Source organism: Natator depressus, chromosome 1, assembly GCF_965152275.1.
Source record: "Natator depressus isolate rNatDep1 chromosome 1, rNatDep2.hap1, whole genome shotgun sequence".
Lineage (NCBI taxonomy): Eukaryota > Metazoa > Chordata > Testudines > Cheloniidae > Natator > Natator depressus.
This window is the reverse complement of record NC_134234.1, coordinates 70124379-70144999: the sequence shown is the minus strand read 5'-3', so window position 1 is coordinate 70144999 and position 20621 is coordinate 70124379. Positions and strand designations below refer to the sequence as shown.

General features: G+C 38.1%; 1 long non-coding RNA gene across 1 annotated transcript in view; it reads right to left on the bottom strand.

Annotated features, from left to right (window-relative positions):
* Positions 1-15402: 15402 nt before the first annotated feature.
* LOC141982198 (uncharacterized) overlaps positions 15403-20621 on the bottom strand; it is a 96079-nt gene continuing 90860 nt past the window's right edge. The window contains exon 4 of the long non-coding RNA XR_012637984.1: positions 15403-15472. This is a non-coding gene — a long non-coding RNA (uncharacterized LOC141982198). The remainder of the gene's footprint in view (positions 15473-20621) is intronic.

Genomic DNA, 20621 nt, shown 5'->3' with positions numbered 1-20621 from the left:
AAACAGAAGAGTATGGGAAAAGTTTCATAATTTAATGAGTATAACACAGATCTATGGCACATATGCAAGTGTGAAACAATAGTAAATTTAATATAGTAATTAACTAGATCAGTAATGGTAAATTTAATAGTAATTAACTATTATTTATCTAGTTAATTAATAATAATGTCATTATACTTGGTACTCATTTTTACCCTAAGACCTCTAAGTATCTTTATAGTAATTAAAGTATGGTTCTACTCCATAAAATTACCCTCTGAAACTGGCACTGAATTTCCATGTTCACAGTGACTCACAAAATTTATGTCAGATTTACTCAGTGTCGAGATAAATAAAAATGTGTTTCTTCTAAATGCTGTTTACTCATGTTTGGTTCTCAGAATCAAGCTGGATATTTTCCTTCATCCTTTATCAAGTCTTGTTAGACTTAGTTCAACTTTTTCATCCATTCAAAAGAAAGAAGTTCCATTGAAAGAAATGATTCATGAGAACAAATAATTTTTTTTTTTTTTCAAAATTAAAAAAAAATCATTTTTGTGTAAAATGAAAATTTTAAATTTTCCATTTCACTATAATAAGGTAATTTCCAGAGTGGGGGTGTGTGCAAGGGTTGTTTTTTTAAAAACAATTTCCCTCTCTTTTCCTGCTGGAGAAAAAGTAAAATAAATATTAGAAGAAATCGAGAAAAAAAAAACACTCTTGCTTGCCTACTTATTTGTTCTTATTGGAAAAGTGTGAAAAAAAATAAAAGATGTGAAACAAAGTTTGTTTCTCTCTCTCCACATTCTCCCACTGAAAAACAAACAAACAAAAAACCAAACATAAAATCCATTTTTTCCCACTAAAGTGAGGGGAAAATACACATTCAAAATGGAATTTTTCAAAGAGAAACATTTTTTGAAAAGTAACATTTTCATTTCTAAACAGTTTCATTTTTCAAAAATCGAAAATCTAAAAAAAATAATCTGAAAATGTTCAAGTGAAATGAAAACTTCCTGTTTTTTTTCACTGCTCTCCAGAACCTAAAATGGAACTCAAGATTCCTGCATCTCAACATTCCTCTGCAGTCAGCAAACAGCCATAGAAGATAAAGGCAAGGAGAGAAGGTAGTCAATCTTTTTTTCAAATAAGTGAAATTCACAGAAAAATACTTAAGAAAATTCAAAGTACTCATGTTCTATTATTCCTGATCCCTGCCAGAATCAGATTCTGTCTAAACAGTTGCCACTTAGTACCCTGAAAAAAAGTGATATTCAATCTAGTCATCTCTTCCACTATTTTCAGTTGGTTAATCAATTGTACAAAAAAAAATTAAAAATAATAATTTTACTATAGTAGAACCTCAATTGTATGAACATGAATCTTACCAACAATTAGTTTTGCAAGCCATTTTTCCTGACCCCAGGGGGCGGGGGGTGGGGAGAAATAATAAAGAAAGTTATGTTGCATATAAAGAACAAGTCGCATCCCTGGATATTCAAATGCCTCACAGACTCATAGACTTTAAGGCCATAAGGGACCATCATGATATTCAGTCAGACCCCTGCACATTGCAGGCCACAGAACTCACCCACCCACTCCTGTAATAACCTCTGGCTGAGTTATTGAAGTCCTCAAATCATTATTTAAACACTTCAAGTTACAGAGAATCCACCACTTTCAAGTTATCCATGCCCCATGCTGCAGAGGAAGGCGGGGCGGGGGAGAAACCCAGGGTCTCTGCCAATTTGACCTGGGGGGAAATTCCTTCATGACCCCAAATATGGCAGTCAGCTGTAACCCGAGCATTTTGGCATGACCAAATAGTGCCTTCAATGAACTCAAAATATCCTTGCAGTGATGCAAAGGACAAGAAGAAAGCAATGCAGTGCACCATACTGGCACTTATACATTGTTTCTATTGTAATTTTAAGATGTTCAGTGTTATGACCTTTTCAATTTTATGAATTTATCAGTCCCCAATTAGTTTGTAAAATAATGGTTCTGTTGCAGTTAAACAAATTCATTTGTAAAAGGATTATTTATATGTTTATGCAACACTATGAATACAACTATTGATGGCTGTTTGCCATCTTTTGGTTATTTATTAATTATTATTAGTAGTAGTAGGACAGCACTTATGAGCCTCAATAAAGCAGGAGTTTGTTCAGTACTATACAGACCACCAACAAAGAAGAGAGTTCCTAACCCAGAGAGTTTAAAACCTACACGCCAGACAGACTGCAATATGAGGAGGAAACAGAAAATGAAGGGGGGCTAGGTTGGGAGGGTGAGGTTACCACACAGCAAACAGAGTTTAGCACAAAAACCAAAGTTTCAGCTCACCAACTGTACAGCCAATGTCAAATAGGAGATGTGGGCTCAGAGCCAAGAGGATCCAGCAGATTCAGTGTCAGCCCATTGTGCTTTTTGGAAAGTCATTCAACCTCAAGCAGCTCATATGAAAATCTCCTGCTTCCATAGCGAGGTACAGAAATTCATAAAGCAATTAAAAATGCCTGCAGATAAGACATTCCAAACCCTACAAACAACCTTTAGCCAGTTGTTTTACAATGGAAGGAGGGAGGTGGAGTATGACAATGAGTAAGAAGCTGCTGAAGCCACACCCAAATGAAAAACAGAAGTCACCAATTACCTGCCCATTTCTGTCATGCAGTCATTCCCAAATGGCACAACCATATTGTCGTCTAAATGATCAGAGCCCAGAGGTATTTTCTATGTCATGATATAGACATAATATAGACATGATATAGACATAATAGCCCTTGGCCATTATCTTTGAAAACTCGTGGCGAACGGGGGAAGTCCCGGATGACTGGAAAAAGGCTAATGTAGTGCCAATCTTTAAAAAAGGGAAGAAGGAGGATCCTGGGAACTACAGGCCAGTCAGCCTCACCTCAGTCCCTGGAAAAATCATGGAGCAGGTCCTCAAAGAATCAATCCTGAAGCACTTACATGAGAGGAAAGTGATCAGGAACAGTCAGCATGGGTTCACCAAGGGAAGGTCATGCCTGACTAATCTAATCGCCTTTTATGATGAGATTACTGGTTCTGTGGATGAAGGGAAAGCAGTGGATGTATTGTTTCTTGACTTTAGCAAAGCTTTTGACACGGTCTCCCACAGTATTCTTGTCAGCAAGTTAAGGAAGTATGGGCTGGATGAATGCACCATAAGGTGGGTAGAAAGCTGGCTAGATTGTCGGGCTCAACGGGTAGTGATCAATGGCTCCATGTCTAGTTGGCAGCCGGTGTCAAGTGGTGTGCCCCAGGGGTCGGTCCTGGGGCCGGTTTTGTTCAATATCTTCATAAATGATCTGGAGGATGGTGTGGATTGCACTCTCAGCAAATTTGCGGATGATACTAAACTGGGAGGAGTGGTAGATACGCTGGAGGGGAGGGATAGGATACAGAAGGACCTAGACAAATTGGAGGATTGGGCCAAAAGAAATCTGATGAGGTTCAATAAGGATAAGTGCAGGGTCCTGCACTTAGGATGGAAGAATCCAATGCACCGCTACAGACTAGGGACCGAATGGCTAGGCAGCAGTTCTGCGGAAAAGGACCTAGGGGTGACAGTGGACGAGAAGCTGGATATGAGTCAGCAGTGTGCCCTTGTTGCCAAGAAGGCCAATGGCATTTTGGGATGTATAAGTAGGGGCATAGCGAGCAGATCGAGGGACGTGATCGTTCCCCTCTATTCGACACTGGTGAGGCCTCATCTGGAGTACTGTGTCCAGTTTTGGGCCCCACACTACAAGAAGGATGTGGATAAATTGGAGAGAGTCCAGCGAAGGGCAACAAAAATGATTAGGGGTCTAGAGCACATGACTTATGAAGAGAGGCTGAGGGAACTGGGATTGTTTAGTCTGCGGAAGAGAAGAATGAGGGGGGATTTGATAGCTGCTTTCAACTACCTGAAAGGGGGTTCCAAAGAGGATGGCTCTAGACTGTTCTCAATGGTAGCAGATGACAGAACGAGGAGTAATGGTCTCAAGTTGCAATGGGGGAGGTTTAGATTGGATATTAGGAAAAACTTTTTCACTAAGAGGGTGGTGAAACACTGGAATGCGTTACCTAGGGAGGTGGTAGAATCTCCTTCCTTAGAGGTTTTTAAGGTCAGGCTTGACAAAGCCCTGGCTGGGATGATTTAACTGGGAATTGGTCCTGCTTCGAGCAGGGGGTTGGACTAGATGACCTTCTGGGGTCCCTTCCAACCCTGATATTCTATGATTCTATGATTCTATGATATAAATGATAGATTTCGCCCTGACCCATTGACATAAAACTGAGTTAACAAGTACCATGCAATTGTTTCTTTGCATCTGAAGGTTTTGTATAGATACCTATCACAGTCATATTTCCATATAAAAACAATGAAAAGAGGAATTAAAAGAATTGAGCCAACCTCACAGAATGTAAAGGAGTACTTGTGGCACCTTAGAGACTAACCAATTTATTTGAGCATAAGCTTTCGTGAGCTACAGCTCACTTCATTGGATGCATCCAATGAAGCGAGCTGTAGCTCATGAAAGCTTATGCTCAAATAAATTGGTTAGTCTCTAAGGTGCCACAAGTACTCCTTTTCTTTTTGCGAATATAGTCTAACAGGGCTGCTACTCTGAAACCTTTCACAGAATGTATAATTAGCAGCAAAACGACACAATCAAAGTGGAACAAGGTGCGTGCATTGTCTCTCAGATATCCTGGGACCAACATAGCTAATACAACACTGCATACAACAATCAAAGTGGGTCTCACCCAAAGACACATTAGCTAGTTAGTTAGCTCCTGCCTAGAAAAAGAAAATAACTATCACAATACAGCAAACTCAGCCACTGGATAAATACATTTCCAGATCACAAACATAAAGAGCACATAAATATTCAAACTTTGGAGGCTATTATTTTGCCAAGGCGGGGCCAGACCAATCCCTTTAAGTATTATGTCTGTGTCAGCAGGCAGCTGTTCTTAATTTACTAGCTACCAGAAATGCAATAAGATTTAGCAGTACTAGAGACTGAACCAACGTTGCTCAAAACAGAAGGCTCCCTCAGTGCACTGAGACATATCTCTGGCATTAGGCTAAAGTTTTAATGTATGCTATTGCTATCTGTGATATTCCAGGACTGCCTTGGGGATGGAAAAAATAAACAAACCCATACAGACTCATTATGCTGGTTCCAACGTGATGACATTTTCGACAACCAGAGGGTTTTTATTTGCTTCTTTGTTTTCCTGAGAAAAATGTGTTTGGTATAGCCTTTCCAAATACCAAACAATCACTTAACAACTTAAATTTAAATAAGATTGAGCTTATTTATAGAGCACTATTATTCAAGGTTGTTGTACATAGTATTTTCCTTTTTATTTGCAATGTGCTTTGTTATTACAAAAATGTGTTAAACTTACACTCCAAAACATTCATTTTGTAAAACTGGACTTTAATAAGCTGGTCAATTTCAAACAAGAAAGAATATGAAGCAGAAATATATATTGATGTCCTGCTTTGTATGTACTCACCACAACCATGGTTATAACAATGCTTTGCACTTAACCGGGAGCTCTTTGCAAACATTTATCAAATAGCTGAGAAAAAAAAATAATTGGTTGGTGCTCTGTGGTAGTTCCTTCTCATTCAACAGCTGCCCTCTAAACAAGCCCACTGTGGAGCGGTAGGTGCATTATGACATCAGAAATACCCCCCCCTCCCCGCTGCCACTCCCTCATCTCTCTTCCTTCTTCTCCCATGTTCTCCTCTTCCTTTTGTAATCCCTGCCCTCTGGCACCATTTCCCAGCATGCTTGACATTAAGTTGGGAGCAGAATGGACTAAAAACTCCCACTGAGGCCAATAGGGAGGCTTCTGCTGGGGTCATCTGGACAAGCAGTTTGCTGGGCCATAGATGAGCCAGAGCTACTCAGCCCTTCAGAGTGACTGGGTTATGTTAACACCTTTAGCCCATTTATTCCATCTAAATTAATACAACAGAGGTCAGCCAAGTTTCAGGTTCACTGATCTCACAGTAGAATTCCAACTATAAAAATCTGTGAGTTCCATCAATGCTTATCTGAACAGAGAAATTCATTTAAGTGTGTTCTATCACTCAACACCTACATACTCAAAATGCTTCCTGAACCATTAACAGTATGAATGGACCCAGTAAGAAGTGGATTGTATCTGCCAAGAAGAGGTATATTCTGAGTGGAATGGTCCCATAACATCTCACAAGTTAATGGCAAAACAAAATCTGGCCACTTAAGGATTTGCCTTTACATCAAAGTCTGTGGGGTTATAGAAGCTAAGCAAAATCTTCAGCCTTAAAAAAAATATTATTTAAGATTTTGTTTATAAATACCATTTTTAGTTTATACACAGATTCAAAGTTTTGTTCCTTAGTAAGAGTACAGACATTAGACAAGATCATATCAATTAGTAGTTGCACTGTTGCTCATAAAGGAAAGAACAGCTTATTTGAACGCATGTATGACTTATTACTTATTATTTTGGATCATATTAATACAGCTGGACATTCAAGAGCACACAATACTGTTTTTTGACCAGCTCCATTCAATAAGTAAACATTTCAAAAGAAACAAAAAATGTTTATTTCATTCAGAATATTTAACAGATGTTTTTGTTTTGTGTTGGGGAGAAATTCTTTCACTTTTTTTCCCTCTAGAAAAAGGGACAGGCAATAATAGCTGAGAGCATGTTACCTCCCCTTTCTCTCTCTCATTTACTCCTTTCTCCTTGTCCAGTGGGGAAAAGATAGGGGGAAGGTGAAAGTGAGCCGAAAGGGGAATTTTCCCAGAAAATATTTTTATAAAAGTTTGATTTCTTTTTCTATTTAAAACTTTATTTTTATGGTTTGCATATAAAATATAAACACATAAAACAAAACATATAAATATATGCACAAGATTGAAATATGATACAAATAATAACATTTGACATTCATTCTTAGTAAAAACCTGGAAAATGACAAAACAAAACCTGAACCCATAGAGGTCATGCAGAGCATTAATTATTAAAGTGACTAAACAGATCAATAAGTGAGAACATAACCTATGAGTATCGGAAACTAATATATAGTAAACTGCAAAGGTCTGCAATAGTTTCATGTGTGTCCAGACCTCTTCATATTTTTTCCTCGCCACAGTCATTTTTCCCACTAATGCAGCAGTAGAGAGCTCACTAAGCCAGTCTGTTTATGGAGGAGGAAAACTGAACATTTTCATTTTGAAACTTTCTTTGAAAAAAACAACAACAAAAGTTTAAAATGGAAATTGTCTTGTGAAGATTTCTATGTAATCGAAAAAACTTATTTCTTCTAAAAAGCTTTTTGTTTTGTTTTCATTCCTTATATGTCCGGTTTTCTAATTTTCACAGTTTTGTTGCTGTCCTCTGGACCCTCTCCCATTGTCTACATTTTTCTTAAACTATGGTGTCAAAACTAGATGCAATACTCCAGCTAAAGCCTCACCAGTGCCAAGTACTGAAGGACAATTATATCTTGTGTGTTATATATAATACTGCTGTTAATGCAACCCAGAATATTAGCCTTTTTCACAACTGCATCACATTGTTCATTCATATTCAACCTGTGATCCACTATAACCTCCAAATACATTTCTGCTAAGCCAGTTATTCCCCATTTTGTAGTTGTGCATTTTATTTTTTCCTTAAGTGTAGTTCTTTGTACTTGTCTTTGTTTAATTTCATCTTGTTTATTTCAGACCAATTCTTTAATTTACAAAGGTGCTGTTGAATTCTAATCCTGTCCTTCAAAGTGCTTGCAACTCCTCCCAATTTGGTTTCTCTATAAATTTTGTAATGATACTCTCCACTCTATTATCCAGGTCATTAATGAAAATATTGAATGAAACATGACATAGGACAGAACCCTGCAGGCCCCAATAGATAGATCCTTCCAGTTTGACAGTGAACCATAGATAACTACTGTGAGTAAAAGGAAAAGGAGGACTTGTGGCACCTTAGAGACTAACCAATTTATTTGAGCATGAGCTTTCATGCTCAAATAAATTGGTTAGTCTCTAAGGTGCCACAAGTCCTCCTCTTCCTTTTGCGAATACAGACTAACACGGCTGTTACTCTGTACTCTGAGTACTGCTTTTCAACCAGTTGTACACCCACTTTATAGTAATTTAATCTAGACCACTGTCCCAAAATACATCCTCATGTGAAATATGTCAAAAGGAAGTCTGAAGATGCATAATTTTCAGGGAATGGTACTATGCTCAACTTCTGTAGTTATGGAAAAAACGGTCATCGAATCCTCCCCACAAAAAATTCTAACCCTCACGATGGGACATCTAAGTCCTACTGCCTGGACAAAGCAAAAGAGATGCCATGATCTTTAGCAGCTGTACACCACCACCGACCTTGTGTAACACACCAGCTAAGTGTCACCTTCTTCACATAGACATATGGCCTATGCAGAGAATAAGAATTCATTTAATCTGTCTGTATCCATCTGTGTTTCCTGTTTTATACTTAGATTGTAAACTCTTTGGTCAGAGACTGTCTTTTCGTTCAGTGTTTGCACATTGCCTAGCACAGTAGAGTCATGGTCCATGACTGGGGCTCCTAGGTTATTACTTATAGTGTTTACTACTACTACTATCAGCTAATGGAGATACTACTTTATCCTTGGTTTCAGAGTAACAGCCGTGTTAGTCTGTATTCGCAAAAAGAAAACGAGTACTTGTGGCACCTTAGAGACTAACACAATACAAGTCCAGATTTCTCACTCCACTCTCAATCTTAGTGATAAGGAGATGTTTGATTTGCAACCAATTTTTAATCCTAATCTTTATTATCAGATTGAAAACATCTCCCTTGTACAGGAGATGCCCACCATCGTGATGAAAGAAACGTTCAACACTTACCGATACGGGGGCCCAGAAGGGGCGGGGCCTCAGGAAGAAGGGGAGGGACTGGGGGTCAGCATCCCCCAGCCAGCCCATCCTCACTGTCTGGCCCACGCTGCCTGGGGCTCCAACATCAATTTAAAGGGCCGGCCTCTCGGGGCAGCTGCTCCTTTTGCCCACCCTCCATCAGTGGACAGGAGGGGCAAAAGGGGCAACAACAGCACTTTAACATCATTGCCCCTTTTGTGCTGCTCCCCATCAGCAGCCCGGCTTACTTTCACCCCTGCCCACCATCTGATGAAAGATTGCAATACAATCATAGGTAATGGCCTGGTGTTTCAGGCCCTTCAACACAATATGTGAAAGCCCTAACTGCCTGGTTAATGCAATTCCATAAACGGCATTCACTGACATTGTTCTGCAAGTGCCTCCCTAAACTTGCGGCATTAGCTTGGAGAATACCAATGTGGTTGATGAGAAAAACTACCTCAAGTGCAACCCTAATTCTGTTTCATGCACCCAAACACCTCACTAACCTTGTCCCTGGACAAAGTTGTTGTCCCTAAAATGGATGAAGACAAAAAAGGCAGGAAGGGATATCACCATAAACCATACATCAAGGTCATTAGGTGGTCCAAACCTGAATGCTCTGATGACCTCAGCTGAAGGAACTGGGAAGTTGATATGGCAAACAACTACAAAAGTCTGACTACCAGCATCTTCTGAGGAGAAAGTTCATAGTCACCAGTCACAGCAGAAAGATTTGCATATCCACAATACAGCTAAGAAATAACTAGAGATTATTCAAATCAGACACCCACAGTCAACCAAAGTACAGGGAGTTGCAAAAGTGAGGAAAAAACTGTACAGTAATTTTACAATATTCCTATGCTCCTTCATTCCATTTCAGTATGTTTCACTAAAACAGGAACTTAGATGATACACATCACAGCTACAGTTTCCACAAAAATAGTATAGCAATTTTCAGTAATAATAAAATACATCCACACTTGTAATATTTTACCATAAATGTACAGCTTGGGGCCACCCCAATCCATTTTTTTTTCTGACCTAAATACACAAAAGCAAAGAAGCAGGCAAAATAGCAGTTAATCTACAGGCACAGAGTATCTGTCACATTTGGCTGAAAGTCATATTTAATGCGGTGGCTGATGCCTGGCCGCAAGGAAAGTATAATTGGTTGAAGAGTTTATCTTTGTGGGAATAGGGGGATAATGTGCTTTATAACGTGCAGTATTTTCTTCTGTTATGTAATAATGTGATACATACATTCTGATTAAAGATATGAAAGGATAACAGAAAAACTTATTCCTTTTGCTCCTCATTTATACCACATGAAAGTGCTAGGGGTAGAATACTTGTCCATAGAAAATTATGAGTAATAAAATAAATGGTGGGACAAAGTACTCCAATTTATGTGTTGGGATTATGGATTTCCTTCTATTTTTCATTGGTAGTTTCAAAACAGTATTCTTCAAGAGTCTTTTTCCTCCCCTTCATCTTCTTTTTTTGTTACCTTATTGAAAGACACTTCAATAATGATAATCCTTGGAAATATTTGGCCTTTGGGAAGGCTAGAACACAATGTAGAGCAGGCATCTGCATATCTCAGCCTCCCTGTACTGAAAAGTAAACTAGCCAAAAAACAAGAAAATTAACATGTATGATCTTCCCTTACTCTCTTTAAATAGATCTTTAACTAATATTAGAAACTCTAAAACCTCCTTTTTGAATCTTTACTTTTCATCACAAGAGATATTATGGTGGTAATAATGAGATCAAAACATACCTAGAAAGCATAGCAGAAATAACATTACCATAAAGAAAATCTTCTCACTTTCCCTATGCCTAACTACAGTGCATGCACAATAACTGATGCTGACAGGAAAAGATATGGTTATGCGCATATGCAAGTAAGGGGAAATTCTTCCTTCTTTCCCTCTCCTATCCTGATTAAACAGCAAGCTATTCCACATGTAACCCCACAGAATTACTTGATCAAATTCTCATGTTGCCAAAAATTGGCAAGAAGTTGTACATACTATAATAAAGGCTCAAAAGGGAGGAATTGTCAAAACTATTGTTCTCTACACAGCCTTTGTGTGTATGCATTATAGTGCATTGTCTTTAACTAGATGGTCGCACAACTTATTCAAGGGCAGATGAAATTGAAGTATATAGGACCAGGACTATACATGGCATGCTTAAGTAGATTAAGATGTGGGGATGATTAGGCATTTTTGGGTGAAATGTTTTTTCAGTGGAAAGTGTGATTTCCATAAAACCAAAAATGTCTACAAGAACATGCCAATTTTGCAAACAAATCTTTCTATTTTCTATCAGGAAAATCAAAATGAACCTAGCGTGGTTCAACCAAATTGAAACTTTTAATCAAATTGAATTAAAACATCTAATTTTCAGTCAGTTTGATATCAATCTGCATCTGTTCTGATGATGTATCATGAGGGATGTAGTCTGGCCAGGGACAATGAGGACATGAGGGACCCAACTAGAACTCCCCTGAGGCACAGCACTGGATCAGGATAACACAGTTTAATGTTGAAGTGACCCAAAACATGTAGACTATTCTTACTGCTCAGGATTAACTATTGCACTTTATCACAAGAGTTTAGGGAATCCTAATCTTCCCAATTTAGTAGATTAGTGCTCCAAAACTGGCAGTTTTTTATAAGAGTCAGTGACCACCAAAACATGGGAAAAAACATTACAAATATGTTTTGCTTGTAGTTCTGGCAAACAAAAATTAAAATTAAATGTAATATACCTATACATTTGGGGGTTTGTTTGTTTGTGTTTTCATAATTAGTACAATTTATAGCCATCATGTGGCATGTTTGTTTATGACTTTGCTCTAAACACTATGAGTATAAGTATTATCCCAGAGTATGATAAATTGCACTGAAAAATATTGAATAGTTGTAGTTACCAAAGCATAAGAGTACTATGAAATGTCTTGCTCTATTTTATGAAGCATTAAACTGTTCATAGTAACTATGGCTTCTAGATGTCATCAATAAATCAAGCCAGGCCAATGGCAGCAAAGTGATGGATATCCAACTATCTAAGGGATTTGATCATAAGACACAAGCTAAAATGGTGACAAGGCGGAGATAAATGTTTGTGTTCAGATTAACATCCCAAGGTCAGAGTGCCCAAGCATATCAATGCGGAGTATTCAGCCAACACTTTGAGAATATTAATCTAAAAAGGTACAACAGCTAAGTGGAAAAGAAATTGAATTTTAATGAAGTCTGTTATGATTGTCTAAGAAAACATTTATAGTAAATTACTCACAAAGAGATTGAGTTTGTTCATGCAAAGGGCTTGCTCTTTTAAAATATCAGACACTGCATAGTGATTATTTATTTTATTTTATTTTAAGTAACTTTACAAGGACATTGATAAAACATTAGAAAAACACAGTAGCATATTCTTTATTTCTTTAAGGATGGGGAGGGGAGAAATGAAATGCAACTCATGCACAACTAATCCTCAAATGAATTTATTGGCACACAAAAACTTATTAAGGTTGTGCAAGATGAGTGTGTGATATTTCCATTCGCAAGGTAATAATGAAAGAGAGTGGGAGAGACACTGAAGCACATAGCACACTGGCAAAGTATCACACACAAGCTTTTCTAAAGCTGATTGTTTCATGTATCTACATTATGTAGTATTTTACTTTTGTATCTGAGATACTGTAAATATCATTTTCACCCTAAATATTAGAAAATTGGAAAATACACTTAGGATTTGGTCCTGATCTTAGATTCTCCATGTGTATGCCAGTGTAGCAGATGATTTAACAAGATGTTCAGCAAAGCATGTTTATCTATTTAAGATCAGGGTTAGACCCATAGGGCACATTTTTCTTCTTTCTTTTTCAAAGTAGTATTCTTTGCATTTGCTTCTGTGTATTCTACGAGCAGTGGCAGAGAAAAAATATCTGAAGTCATGAGTAATTCAATTCAATTCAATCTAGCAAAATTGATTTTGTGAACTAGACTGAACAGCATCACTTAAACCCTTTATACCCATAATCAACATGTGCTGGACTATTTAGACGTGGGTTCTGAGTCTTGTGTAAAATAAAGATGAAATAAATAGAAATACTTGCCTCTAAGCTTTCAAAGAAAAAACCTTCTCTTTAAATAATGAAATCAAAGTCTAAGTCCTATTATTTCTGAGCATAATGATTCATTTGTAACACTAGATTTCTATCTTCCAGGACAGTAATTCATTTTTAACACTTTTGATACTGTCTCATATGACCTTCTCATAAACTAACTAGAGAACTGTAGCCTAGATGTACCTACTGTAAGCTGGGTTGCACAACTGGCTGGAAAACCATGCTCAGAGAGTAGTTATCAATGGCTCATAATCAAGCTGGAAGGAAATATTGAGTGGGGTCGCACAGGGATGTGTCCAGTTCTATTCAATATCTTCATAGATTATTTAGAGAATAGCATAGAAAGTACACTTAACATTTATAGATGATACCTAGATATGAAGTGTTGCAAGCACATTGGAAGAGAGGATTGGAATTCAAAATGATCTTGACAAACTGGAAAAGTGATCTGAAATAGATAGGACAAAATTCAAAAAGACAAATGCAAAGTATTTGCATGTAACAAGGAATAATCAGCTATACAAATACAAAATGGGAAATAATTGCCTAAGAAGGAGTATTGAAGAAAAGTATCTGGGGGTTATGATGAACCACAAACTAAATATGAGTCACCAGTGTAATACTGTTGCAAAAAAAGTGATCATCATTCTGTGATGTATTAGCAGTGTTGTAAGCAAGAAACAAGAAGTAATTCTTTCACTCTACTCAGCACTGCTAAGGTCTCATCTGGAGTTTTGTGTCCAGTTCTGGGAAGCATAAGTCAGGAAGGATGTGGAGACACTGGAGAAAGCCCAAAAGAGAGCAATTAAAATTATTAAATATCTTGAAAACATGACCTACGAGGAAAGGTTTTTTTCCTCGTAGGTCATGGGTTTGTATAGCCTGCAGAAGAGAAGACTGAGGGGGAGGAGGGTCTGATAATATTCTTCAAGTACTAAGAAGTTGTTGTAAAAAAGGTGATAATTTGTTCTCCTTCAACACTGAGGATAGGACAAGTAGTAATGGGCTTAAATTCCAGCAATGCAGATTTAGATTAGACAGCTGGAAAAACTTCCTAACTGTAAGGGTAGAGAAGCACTGGAACAAATTACCTGGGAAGGTCGTGGAATCTCTGTTATTGGAGGTTTTTAAGAACAGGTTAGACAAATACCTGCCAGGGATGGTCTAGATCAGTGTCCCTCAGCCAGGGGTATAGGTACCCGGGGGGGGGAGGGGGATACACAGAGGTCTTTTACAAGGTACATCAACTCATCGAGATATTTGCCTAGTTTTACAACAGGCTACATAAAAAGCACTAGCAAAGTCTGTACAAACTAAAATTTTATACAATGACTGGTTTATACTGTTCTATATACTATACACCAGTGGTGGGCAACCTGCGGCCCTTGGGACACGTGGCCTATCAGGATAATCTGATTGTGGGCCGCAAGACATTTTGCTGATGTTGACTGCCTGCAGGCATGGCCCCCCGCAGCTCCTAGTGGCTGCGGTTTGCTGTTCCAGGTCAATGGGAGCTGCGGGAAGTGGCGGCCGCTCACGGCCTGCAAACAGATTACCCTGATGGGCCGCATGCGGCCTGTGGGTCATAGGTTGTCCACCACTACTATACACTGAAATGCAAGTACATTTATTTTCCAATTGATTTATTTTATAATTATATGGTAAAAATGAGAAAGTAAGCTATTGTTCAGGAATAGTGTGCTGAGATACTGTGACTGGGATCCCAGGGGTCCCCCGCTGAGGTTGCTCGCTTAGGGCAAACTGCAAACAATGGGGCAGACAATCCCCAAAACTGGTGGTTATTCCAATACTTAGATCCACCAAGCCAGCAACAAAATAGCTTCTATAATACCTTACTAGTTTCACAGAAGCCAAAACACAGTTCCCATAAAGCAACTCAGCCTTTCTTTGGGCTTCCTTCCAGATAGCCAAGTAAAATATGATGGGGATTATTGAAAATCTTGTTCAACATATAAAAAGTTCTACCAATCCCAAAGGTTACCTCCAGTTTAATGACTATTTTAGATGATACCCAAATACAGGCTTACAGACAATTTTTTTTAAATAAACAAAAAATATTTTAAAAAAGGAAAGAGAGAGAGTAGTGGTTAAAAGATCATTATACATACAGACAAATATAAATCTTAGGTCAGTTTCATAGCAGAGATGGTGGGCTTCAGAGTTGCATAGAGTTCTTTCAGATTTAGTCCATAGGTTATATAGTCCAATGTCCAATACCAAAGTGATCCAAATGAATTTGGAAACCTCAATCTTGCAGCTCAGTGCTTCCACTGATAAAGCACAATCAGATCTGAGATGAAAGGATCAGGTCTCAAGAGTCCTTCATACAGTTCCTGGGCAGCACAGAGTCCTCTGATGAACAATAGGCTTTTGAAGTAACCTTCGTTTCCTAAACATCATCAATAATTAATTACATGGATTAACATAAGGTAATTATCCATTAAGCATTTTATAGACAGTTTACCACAAACTGCAAAGAGACATATAGACAATGACATTATGTCACCTAAATGTTAATATTTCTTTTTGATCTCTGAATTAACAGAATACAGTCCTAGACTGGAACTGTTGGGTTACATTGTTAACCTCTAACCAGATATAAGTAAACATAGACTACTATAGTCACTATCTTCTTCTAATTCTTTAATAATACAAGTTTACATTTTGAAGTTCTAGCCTATCTAACGTGGAATGGCCCTAATTATCATTTACATACTTTTCTATAATGTCTCTAAAGGTTGAATCTGGGTCAAGTAGCAAGCAAGCTGCTTAAGCCTTTCTGGCCATGTGTCACAGACACTTTTGCGTGTTTATGTCCGATTTTGTAAGCAAGTAGTTTTTAAGTGAGGTGAAACTTGGGAGTACCCAAGACAAATGAGACTCCTGAAAGGGGTACAGTAGCCTGGAAAAGTTGAGAGTCAGTGGCCTAGATAATACTTATACCTGCCTCAGGGCAGGGGACTGAGCTAGATCAGTGGTTCTCAAAGCCAGTCCGCCGCTTGTTCAAGGAAAGCCCCTGGCACCCTGGACCGGTTTGTTTACCTGCTGTGTCTGCAGGTTCAGCCGATCGCGGCTCCCACTGGCCACGGTATGCTGCTCCAGGCCAATGAGGGCTGCGGAAGGATGGCCAGAACGTCCCTTGGCTCGTGCCGCTTCCCGCAGCCCCCATTGGCCTGGAGTGGTGAACCGCAGACAGTGGGACCCACGATCGGCTGAACCTGTGGATGCGGCAGGTAAACAAACCAGCCCAGCGCACCAGGGGCTTTCCCTGAACAAGTGGTGGACCGGCTTTGAGAACCACTGGGCTAGATGATGTACAGAGGTCCCTTCCAATGCTATATTTCTATGATTTCTATAAAACATAAGTTTTAAAATGTTGTCCTTTGTTTGAGGCATTTTGGATAAAGAAAGAGGAATGATTTGGTCACTGATGTTAGTCTGTCATGCTCAGTACTACAGTCCTGAAGCATAGATAAGTCTTATTGTAGTCAGTGGAGTTCTGTTCCCATTTTGTAGGATTGGTAAATATATATCTATTGTAGCTACTGCAGACCTAAGCTTGAAGCAGAGCATATGTGCAAAATGTGCTTACAAACAAAACAGATGTACATGAGAAAATATTAAAATCATATATTTAAATACTAAAAAGATAGGCCCAGATTCTTAGTTGCAATCAGAGCACAACAGTATGAAGGAACAACATGGGAGCCAATTGTTGCTATGGTAACCAGATCAATTCTCATTCAGGATTCTCACATTCCCTGAGGATTCACTGATGGTGAAATCTGGTCACTTTTGGTCTCCCTTATGAAAAAGCACCTGAATTGGGCTAGGGAATCCATGTATAGAAAAAAGAATGTCTTTCAGATGAAGAACTTTGGGCCTAAATCTGTAACTCTTACTCATATGTGTAGTCTCGGTGAGGACAGATGCATGGCAGCGGACTTCTAACGTAAGTAGTCAGGGATGGTGTCCGTAGCCTCTGTTTGCCTGGGAATGGCAACAGGATGGATCACTTAATGATTACATGTTCTGTTCATTCCCTGTGAAGCACCTGGCATTAGCCACTGTCAGAAGACAGGATACTGGGCTAGATGGACCTTTGGTCTGACCCAGCATGACGGTTCTTATGTTTTTATGAATAACATTTGGGAAGCTGAGCCCTAAATTTCCTTATAAGAACTCTATATTTCTCTTTTTAGTGGATTATTTCTTTGTTTGACTTTCTGTGCTTTACAGAAGGAGACATACTTCTACAAGCTGCCTGATTAGTTAATTTGACTCTGAATCCTTAGAGATCTTTATAGAGAAAATCTCTGAAACCTTCAGACGACCAGTTTTACTGCATTAAACCAGTGCAAGAAGAATTTGGCATTAATTATTAATCATTAAGGATGGAAAAACATAAGCAGCAGGAACTAAACACTAACATGACTGCCCTCTTCCTGTCTATTTCATTACAATGCTGCAAGTATTTCTGAACATTTGGGAACTGTAAAAGAACATGGTGTTCAATGTTACAAGAAAGGGAAATTGGGTAGGACACTTGTTTCTATTAAAAAAAGAAGCATTGGTATTACTTTGTCTGCAGGGAGATCAATGAAATAATATAGTGCATTTAAATGTTTCATCCAAGAAAAAGAGAACAATATTAATTATAGCCTTTAGCTCTTTTCATGGAACTCCTTTGGTAATTATAGTGCAAGAGAAAGAACAGAAGTAATTTAAAGACATATTTCTTTATAAGAAATCTATTTTTTTAACTTACAAAAGGGTACATTTCAAAGGAGGACTTTGTCTTAAAGATGGATCTGCCTTATTTGCACAAAGCCAGTGCAATCATAAATTGTAAAAGGACTTTAAAAATGTTTCTGAGGTTACATTTTATCGCTGCATCAACAGTGGTAGACCTACTTATTGAGGGAATGTTAAGTGATACCAGCACAAATGACAGCTGCAGAAGACTTCAAAGTCATTGCTGGCAAATCATAAATAACAGAGAGAGCATTTTCTGCCATCGTAGTCCTAGGAAATGTTATCTTGAGATATGTTCTTGAATTAATCTTTAGGTGGAAAAAATCTTTTAAGAAGTGGTAACAAGCTCCAGAGGGCCTTATTCTACACATTTTTACATCAGTTTTATGCTGGTTACATTAGTGGAAAGCTGATTAACAACAAGGAGAATCAGTAACTCAGTGGAAAAAGAGAAATCCAGTTCAACTTCTTGAGCTCCGGTTCAACTTGTATTGAAATTAACAGGAGTTTGTTGTTGACTTTAAAAAGGGCAATTTATTTTTATGTGAAACAATTCCTCAAAACATTAGTGCAAAAGATTCCTTAAAAAGATCCTCATTGGCTTCAGCTGATGATCACGTTTTGCCATTGGCTTCAGTGAAACTATTCATGTGACCAAAGACTACTCCTCAGATGAAGCTTGTCATTCTCCCTTATTTTAGGCTCTGGCTTAAAAGCTGCAATAGAACCTTCAGCCTGTAGTGCTCAAAGACAATACTTGCTCTTTGGCCAACTGGAATCTGTTACTTCATCATGTATGTAGTTAATAATAATATTCATAAAGTGCCAGTTGGTCAACTGGTGTCTTTCGTGATGGAATTTAAGACTTCTCTGTAAGAAGATTCACTTTAGATTATTGATCAAGAAGAAATCAGATAACTAAGTTTAATCAAGATATGAATTAAAGTTTATACTTCAAAAGATTAACTAGCACTGTATACAGCAGGTGTTAATATAGTTTACACAATGTAGGGAGACAGGTTGCAGCTTCACTGGGTTCCAATTTTTATATCTCTCGAAGAGAGTTTTATAGCCTGCTTGTTTAGAATATTTCACTCACCAATCACATTTTGTGGTTGGTGGCACATTATCCAGTCATGTGTTAATGTTACCTTGTGGTCAATACAACTGGTACAGGTGATATGATTTACCTTTCAAATATATTTTTCCATGTACAATACAAAGCTAATCTGCAAGCAATTTTCCATTGTTCTCTTAGCATAACTATGCAAACTTTCAGGTATTTAACACAGTTTCTCCAATTACATTTGTGTCTACCTACTTATTACTTTCTTGTGGTTTTAGTTACGATTTCATAACTTCTTACTCAAATTGCAGAACCAATCACACTTATTTGCTATTACATATGCAGTTAAAGTTACCTTAGGTAGCTGTTGAAATAGGTTATGAAAATGGGTCATGCCACATCATATTCTACATAAGTTTAATATGCTTAAAGTCATGAACACTTTTAGCTCGCTGGACATAACTTGCGAGGGATTCTGGGAGCTCTAGGCCTATATGGCAACAGCTCTTATTTCTTCCCTTTCTTTCCCATTACCAGCCCCCTCCCCCCCGACAATTGGGAAATTAAACATGAACACCCCTTCCAAACTTAATGCAGCATTACAGTTGCACAATTAAAGACGACAGGCCAGGAAATGCTAATAATACACATTTCCCCTCCCCCCCCTTACAGGTATGCATTTTGAAATAGTCTTTAAATGCACATTTTATTAGAGATACCCTTTTATCTAAACCTGTGGACAAATGTGTTATGCTCTGCACGTTAGTGAGATATAATGTATTTATACACTTAGAAGACTGATTCATAATGTACGTGCCATGTGGATGCAGATGTATTCACACAATATTAAAATGGTATGTTCTATTTTAATGTTCATATTCCTTGAAATCTGAATATCCACACGTGCAGCCACAATGCTACTTTAAAGTATTTTTTGCATTTAATATAGGAAATATTTTATATTGACTATTGACTGACCATATTTGCTTTCCTAAGTATAAAACCTGTACATTGGGTTAGATATTTGGAAATTTTAATGTATGTAAAGAGCAAATTGCAGAAGAGAAATTTAGTATGAGTCCTGCTGGATTAGCCACAAAGAGACTCCTTTTGGCTCACATGGAAAAGCTGTTGGCCACAAATTCTGGAACAAATCTTATATCCCTTACGGGCCATATCTTGCAGTGTGCAGATGCTTGTGTGTGCAAGAAAGCAACTGGCAGCCATACATTCCCTCCCATTAATTGACAGCTCCCTCAGATACCTGTCTGTAATTCTTGAAAGGGGGAAAGGAACAATTAGTTGCAAAATAGAACGTTCACTAAATACCAGAGACATGGTTTCTAGACTGGGAGTATGGTCACACACTCAACCACCTCCACATCTTCTTTTCTCCAGTGCCATACGTTTTGTGCCCCATTACAAAACACAGTACAACCTTCTGATGTATAGAGGGTGGGACAGGTGTATGTGTGTTATGTGGTTACCCCCACAGAATGTGGAGTGACAAACTGGGACTCAGTACTCTGATGTACAAAAGCTATGTTTGACTTTATACCAATTTCCCAACCATACCCAATCGTGGGGCCAACTGGAGTACTAATTTAGAATATTTTTACATTGGTAAGGAGAGCCTTTATATCAGTGGCATAAGAGGAGAATCCTCAGTTTCCCAATAAGTAATGATCTAAAGACTATTGAAATCTATATACTTTTC